Raw genomic sequence first — 8,838 nt, forward strand, 5'->3', positions numbered from 1 at the left:
TATAAATGGGTAGTTGGCTCTAGGATGTTCTTCAAATTTGGAAGAGCCCAAGAAGTAACTAAATCTTCAAGCACATCAAAAGTAGCATAGAATGATATTTCTTTCATTCTTGATAATTTAAAATTTTAATTAATTTCTCATTAAAAACTCAACAAAAGAGAAGCAAGGGCTAGAAGGAAAAAAATTAGTAACAGCGCCCCTTCTAATACGATCAGGCTTATAAAAATCTCTTGCATGCTACGATGTGCTCCATTGGAAATGTGTTGTAACTGACCCCACATAGCACGTGCCGCTTCTTTGCAGCAACACTTTTTAAACGCTTTATTAACCCTTTAATTGAATGTGTTACTTTAACTCCGGAGAGTCAATCTCGGTCACTTTAAAATTTATGAAATATAATACTAACTTGGCTTCTAAGAAAATATAAAACGTGATGAGATTCTCTTACACTAAGCTTTTTTGGTAACATGGATATATTCACCTTTTTATTTATTCCCTTAACCCCTGATATGAATTTTGATCTTTTTCCTTTTTAAATATAAATAGTGAATATTTTTAATTGCATATAATCATTATATTATAGATATTGCTAAGGATAAGTCAGCGCAGTTGTAATTCTTAATTTCTGCTTAGTCTGTGCTACAACTTTTATTTTCATGTTGCAGGCCAAAGAGGTCAAAATAAAAGGAGGGGTAGGGTAAGATATACTTGCTCGCCACATGAATTGCAAGAGAGTTTTTTATTTGTTCTTAAACGCCAAAAATAGTGAAGATAGCTGTTTCCTTTGTCTATACCTGTTCTACTGGAAAACTAATTTTTTCAATAAATCAAAGGCTGGTTACATTTTATACCTCTCCCTTTTGGAAAAAACCTTGGTGAAATTAAAAAAGGTATAGAGCATGTTTACATAGACTTATGGTGTATGAGCAGTGCATAACTGCGCGTGGATCTTGAAGGGCAAATTATTAAAAAAAATAGGCGTGTTTTCTTAAATACAGAGGTTTAAAAACCGTAAATCGGTAAAAATTCCTCGCGGCTTAACGGACTCCTTTTTTCGTTCTATAATTGGTTGTGTAATAAAATGTCCCCAAATAATGTTATAAAGAAACGTGTACAAACGAACAACAACGTTGCTGCATATACGTTACGCAATGCACAGTTCCGTAATGTCACTTCCATACTGCTTTGAGAGTAATACTGCACACCACTGTGGTTGTACTAAGCCACCTCGGAAATCTGCTATAATACATTTTTACCTATAATATCGTCTACTTACTAAAAGAATTAGAGTAAGTTTTAATTCCAGCAGTGGTTTATTACGCTACCGGTAAAAACCTGGAATTAGGGTATGGGCACAAAACCTACACACTACATTTTTGTAAAGCTCAAGGGGTGGCTTGACTAGCCGTCTTACCTTATCAAGGCCATTTTTTCTCTAATGCTCTACGTTTATATAGTTAATTTATTCTGGGTCTTTCATATTGTTAATTTTTATATATCAAATTTTTGAATATGGGTTCCGTCTCTATGAATCTAATAATACATTCAAAATTTCTTTAGTCTCACTTTATAATTTTTTCAATAACGATATAAAAACTATAAAATTGTTTGTGAAGTTGGTTTGTTTCAATTAGATTTAAAATTAAATTAGCAAAGAGGAGGAAGGATACGTTTAATACTAGAAAAACTGAAGTGGTTACGGTTTTTGACATTACAGGAAGCCCTTTATCTCCTCAATTCTTTCCTTTAACAAATTGTCAAAATTCTAATGTTGAAATTAAAAACATAAAAATTTGGTTGCTATAATAGCCGGTCTCTCTGACGCACTCTTAAGAATACTACTAAGCTGCGCATAGATTTGCACTGATAGCGGCTAAATCATGTTGCTCTGACATATTTTATCCATAATAATGGTCTTAATAAATTGTTCGCCCCTATTTAAGTATATAAACTTGTAAAATTGCTCTATCAAGCTTACAGTTTTTTTTAATACTAATGTAGGCTATTTATTTTAATTTTTTTACACGAAATTTGGGGCAACGTATGCTTTTTGGCTAAGGATGTGCACTTGCTTCTATTAAACCTTCTTTCAAAATAATAACTTCTATTTACTTATATTACGCAATAATTAAGAGCTACATCGCTAAAACTAAAGTTGGGGGGATAAAAAAGTTGCTTATAAATTCTAGGAGATTTAGTTAACTAAGAATTAGAAATAATAATTCATCACAAAAATAATTTTTAACTTATGAAACTTTATAAATCTAAAAATAAATTCAGTTCCCATACAATATTTGATTAGGTCTAATATATGCTAACGTGTCTCAATTATGAAAGATAAAAATGCCCAAGTTACGAGGGTTATTATATCTTGTGGTTTATAGAAACAGAAAAGGTCTTTACCTATTTCTTTTTGGAGGGTTTGTACTTTTATCAAGCAGCCCACGGTTTCATGTTAACTGAGGCCTCAGTTATGTAATGGAAGTCGAAGAGGATGTTAAGTATTCATGCTTACATATCTTAAAACATATTTTTAAATTTTAGTAAGTTAACCAGAAGATCTAGAAGAAATTTTGTTTTGAAGAAAATCTCGGGTGCGCGTCGACGAGACATTTATGGAGGACCTGGACTACTTTTATAAACATTTGTTATGTGACGTCAGTAATGCCAGGAGGAAAATTAGATATAAAAATTCGAGAAAAGATAATCAGAATAAGCGGAAGAAAGCAGAACGGGATTGAAACAAAAAGGCACAATACTTAAGTCTACTTACTAAAACTTTTATTAGGCGGCTAAGGAAAGAAGCGGCAAGAAAGAAAAGAAGGAGTACGACAAGCTGCAGAAATAACAAATGTATAACCTGATGAGCATATAATGGGGGAGTTTGGTAATTATGAATATTAATATTGCTTTAAAAGATTTAATTATGAGAGAGGTAGGTTAAGAAAATTGCAACTTAAGTTAGAGTCATGTGTTCCTTTTATTATGGATCTTCTTTTCTAAGAACCTATTATAAAAAAATTAAAGTATTCCTGTCTCTGTTAAGAAAAGGAGGATCGGCAAGTTGGCTATTTACTCGAGGATTTAAACCAGTTACAGTAACTACCATACGAATTTAAGAACCTAAGCATTTCGCCTTAACGATCAGTAATTAGAGGATATGACAATTTAGTCATATTAAAATCCTCATAACAGAGTTAAGGATGTCTCTTTTATTATTGGGTTATAAACGCTAAAACCTATGGCCCATACAAAGTTTCTCAGTTTTTTGATGTTTAACAATTTAACCAAACTTAGGTTGTATACTTTTCGAATAGTATGTTTCATACCTTGGAGGTAGAATTGGTGGTTGCTAAGGTCATAAAATATTGACTTAGCCTAAAAAAAACTTTTATTGTCTTTCTAACTTAATACTACGAGTTCAGTAACTATTTTTAATTTGAAAAAGTATTGAAAAGCGGAGGCTTGTTTTTATTAATTAAATTACTCTCATCTTAAGCTATGGCGGTCTATAGATTACTTACCGCCCATTCAATAAATATTTATAAAGCAAATGAAGCTTTCAGAATCAACTCTAAGCTAACTGCTAATTGCAATGTATGGGTGAAAAGTCTTCGTATAGTACAAATGCGCCATTATGAACGCATAAGTCGTCCATAAAAAATATTGTATCTTGATATTCACAACGAGAACTACAGAGGAACTGCCGATAAAGAGTTAATCTTCTGCTAAGCAATAATTTAAAATAAAACTAAGTGACTTAGTAATAGTGAAAATTAGAGCTCACAAATGATCAAAGTTAAAAGAATTCGGAAAAGCTTTGTGGCCTATAAAAGTAATCAAGTTATCCCTCAGATCTCTTTTAGAAAAATGAAATTATTTTAAGCCGTTTCCAAATTAATTATAATGTATTACAAAAATATTAAGTGCGTAAGCTCAGTAAAAAGTTCAGATGGAATCATTTTGATTTCATTACCTTTTAGACTTCTGCAATAAAAAAAAGTTAAACGCTTTCAAAATTAAAATGTATACTTTCAAAAGCGAAAAATTTTCATTAAATATTTTTTATGAATACACCTAAAAATTTAGAAGAATTAACTCTGACTTACAAGGAAGTTAGCCCTATAAGATTAGAAAAGGAATCTGGGGCCACATCTTTTATACAGTTCATCTCACTTTTTCTATGATAACGATCATTATGATATGAGTCTTACATTTATAAATCTACACTAAGAGGTAAGGAGATTGATGAAAATCCATACAGGTTTTGCAATCTTATAAGACTCTTAAACCAGTATCTGTCAACGGAAGTTAAAAGGTTATGTGTCAATTCTCTTAATTTGTTATGTCAAGTTATATATTTTAGCTGTTATTCAAAAATAATAATTTAAGTTGAGGATAATCCGCTTACAAAACTCTTAATTTTGTTAAAGCAGAGAAAGAATATTGACCTATTGAATTAATTTCATTATAATCCAAAAACCTAAGTTAATTAGACTGTTATATAATCCATAGCCTAAGGTTCGGTATAAATATACGTTGCATAACTTTAACTATTCGCTATTTACAGTTATACTTACAATTCCCTTAAATTAATAAGGCGGCTGAAAGTATTGTTTTCTATCAACGTGAGGCTGTTTTCAGTCAACCGTCTTTGTACAACTTATTTAGGAACACCACTTAAACCAATTTTTTATAATACTTTATAAGGATAAAAAATCAGAGTTATTATACTAGGATAGATAAAATTAATGAGTGTTGAGTTAAAGTATACAAAATTCAAAAATTAACATTATACATTTTCTCAATTATTCTCGTAAAATCTTACAAGATTTTTAAATTAGTTAAACCTTCAAAAACATTTTCTGTAATAGACGCTATTCTATTACGGTCAAGACGCCTGTCCAGAAAGTTTATTTAATAAGGAGTTAAAAGATTTTTTTTTTAAAAAAATAACAATCTTTTTGGTTCCAATTTGGTGTTATGCTTCAAAATTATAATACTGCCTACTAGTAAGTATAGAGATAACTTTTTCTTTACATATATACATTTTGTGCAATCACGTGAGAAGTAATTTTTAATAGAAGTGTCTGCCATTAAAGTGTAATATATTTTAGTAAAAGACTATCCTCTTTAAAAATTTTGATTTAATATTTTTCCATTGCATACAAAAATAAGGATTAAGTTTAGCCTCTTCAGTAGAGGTAAACACAAACACTCCCTATGCGGGGACTCATGAGAGATAATATTAGTTTTTTCGAAGATTTTAGAAGAAAGCGAACAGAAGACGGATCCCCGACTTTTGCTTTAGCCGCTCAATTCAGTGGTAAAAGGAAGTACGAGTACAATGCACGAGTTTCCATTAGAATCAGCTAATGGTTCGAGCCTGAAAGGTAAGTCTAACCCTAATCTTATATATTGCTGTTTCTAAAAATTTACAACTAGTTAAAACAACCAGTTTTTTTAAGGATGTCTTTATAAAACCTAAACGCTTTGAAGTCTACATTAACCAGTAGCGTTAACCAATAATCGTAACATATCATACACTGTCCACTTACAACTAATGCGGTTATAAATCAATTTTTAATCGTGTTAGAAATATCGGTAGGCCTTCCAATGAGGAAGATGTTTATACTCTAAATAATCACAAAACAGTACATGTTTCGAGAGGATGCCTGTAACCTTTTTAAGGATACTGGCAATAAAAAAAATTAATCTAGTTAGGTGACTATACAATTTTTTATAATATTTTAATATTACACGATATAGTTTTTCGTGATTTCACTAAAAAGTTAATCTAACTTGTAGTTTTGGAAATTTAAAATAGTTTGAAAAAGAAAGTTTTTATATTACAGAAATAGTTATAAAATATTTGATATAAATAAATGATTAATAATAGATTATAGAATGCATCTTTTCTACAAGTGTATCAAGATCACTATACACTGAAACTTACAAAATACGCAAGTTATTAAAGCCTTTAAAATTACTTCCATCCAATTCTTGTAATTTGTTGTTGGATAATTTCCTTTTTAAATTAAAGGAATAGATAGGAAACTTACCAATATAAGATTATCCTTAGAAAAAAACTTACACAATTTGAATATAATTAGAAACTACTGGATTTATACGTGGGAACAGTGTTAACGAACAATCCGACAAATCCCTTTGTGAAACAATGTACAAATATACTAAATTAATTCTATTAAAATCCTAAAAACCCTTTCACTTTTAATTTATTAACAGAAAAGTTATTATAATAAAAAGGGAAGAAAATATATTTAGTATTTTTAGCAGCAAATTATAAATAATGAACCACTTATAAAATACACTAACAGTTTTGGATATTTATTAGAATTTTCGCACCGATCCCAACACAATGCCTTATTACTTAAAAGACTTAACAAGAGAAAAATATTTATACAATTTTTCATTATAACTAATATCGATAATATACCATAACACGAGAAAAAAATTAATTAACTTTATTTCATTTATATAATATTTGACAAAGTATAATAACTAGGTCAAAATTACACAATACAGTAATCTATGTTTCCTCAACTTTAAAATTTGTAACAATTATTCCTCGTTAAAATTTTAATTTTTTCATCAGTGGTGACCTTATGAATAAGCATAATAATTTTTAGCTTTCATTCACCTTTCAGCTTCAAAAACTAAATAAAAATCCCAACTTTCTTTAACTATGTTCGTAAAAACTATTATGACGGAAACAACATTAAATATATATACGTTATATATCTTAAAAGGTCAGCCCTTAACTTTTACTTAAGTATCACGAATGCGAATTATAAGTTACTTGTCCAAATTTTTAGTATAAACTAAGAAATATATGATTGCAACTGTTAAGTCTGTTTAATTAGTTTTTTACCCAAAAAATCGATAAATTTACTTTTAATAATACTTACTAAAATTATTTTTGTTTACGTCATTTACAGAATATTGGTATACAGCGTTAACTTAAATTTACTACTCACTTATAACATTGACTAAGAAAACCTAAATAGAAGTGATGGAAGACGATTTTTCTAGTAGTAAGTGCTTTTTTTGTTTTTAAATCCTTTAATATGGTAGTTTTAAAAGATGAAACATTTTAAATTAAAATTAATAAGTAATTATATAATTATGTTATAGTAAACGCGCAATTTTTTATTATACTTGGTTAGTATTCATCAAATTATATTCTAATAAAAAACTTTAAAAGTAGGTACCTTTTTCGTACCCCAGTATAAAATAACTTTTAAATAGAAGTAATCCTTGTGCATGATCTTTTCATCTTCTTTTAAAGGGAAGAAAGTGATTATTGCTAATTTAAATATATTTTAAAAGATTTAAACGAGTTATTAATGAGCACACTATTTTAAAGTCGGTGTACATGTCTTTAAAATAAAAAAATATAATATACGTGCAAAATACTAAATGATTTTGATGTAGTCCCGTTGCTTAAAAAAAATTTGTTTAGTAAGGAGGTTGTTATGTTTTAATTTGGTTTTAAGATTTTATAATTTAGAATCGAAATTAATGGTGTTTAATATATATTCTTAGTCTTTCCTTAAACAGAACTGTAGCACTCAAACAGTTTAACATATGAAACTAGGTAAGGAAACTTAACAAAACATCATTTTACTTTGTAGGACAAATTAAGTGTTTCCCAGCTTACGATAATTTAGGTTAAATGTGTCACTAATAAGAACCTCTTTTTTTTGTTTTTATTTTTTTATTTTTAAAAAGTTGAATCACTTATATATATAAATGGGGGCGTTGACTTTTTTTTTTGCTTATAATTTTTAAATGTTTTGTTATAGTAAGCCGTTAAGTAAACAATTTGATACCGGCAAAAGAAGGGGCCCTATGAAATTGGTAAACAAGTAAGCTGTACAAAGACTGTACCGCTCTGACCGTTTTTTAGATTAAGTACTGAAACTTATTAGTAACGCCCTGATATGCAAAATTCCAACGACAAACCTATATTAAATCGTCCACGCCGACGCATTAGAAAAGAGTCTATAGTGGTCGGCGAAGGACAGCTATCTTTTTGACTCATTGTTAAACCAAAAATAACTGCTACTGCAGGCCTCATATGCCACTTTAATACGGGTAATGATGGCTGAGAGCGACGAAAATGAGGCCGGCCATATCGCTCTTAGTGCTTACCTCCATCTTAGGGTATCTCAGATATTGAAGGCCAGACATCGCATGATCCCTCGACTATTGGCTATAAACCTTAACATAGCAGACGAGGTCACCGCTCTAGTCTCTTTACTTTCGCTCTGCAAGCACTCCACCCCAAGGTCATTTCTATCAAGACAAGAATTTGCAGCTAGTGGTACCCTCTTAGTCTTCTTGTTTTGCAACTTCCTCAATGTCGCTTACCTCTTTTTCAGTACATTTGGAAAAAGCTTATGTTGTGATGCTAACCAAAACTTCGCTATCATCATGCCTCGTTAGCTCACTTTAAACGGCGGAAAAACCGTCAGCTGTTCTACTACGCCGGTTGGAAGAGTTTGTATTAAAATTAGGAGCACTTCCAAGTTTATAAGTTGAATTTCAAAGATACTATTACAACAACTCTCGCGTATTGAGTGAAACACTAAGAAATAATGTTTAAGGAGGGATTCGTCTAACCGCATAGGGCGCAAATCTCTCCTACGCAAAGTGCGCGCATTAGACACTTTGTTAGCTTTTTACAACATATTCGCATTGTTTCCGAGAGGGAGCACTTTCCGAGTAGAATTGTCACTGCGCTGTCTTGTCGTACCGTTGACTGACTGCTGGTGTTTCTTAAGGATCCTTGATCTCAGACTGATCTTCAAACTG

Source organism: Zophobas morio, unplaced genomic scaffold (genome assembly GCF_036711695.1).
Source record: "Zophobas morio isolate AGI-343-1 ecotype UQ-CSIRO unplaced genomic scaffold, CSIRO_AGI_Zmor_V1 ptg000489l, whole genome shotgun sequence".
NCBI lineage: Eukaryota > Metazoa > Arthropoda > Insecta > Coleoptera > Tenebrionidae > Zophobas > Zophobas morio.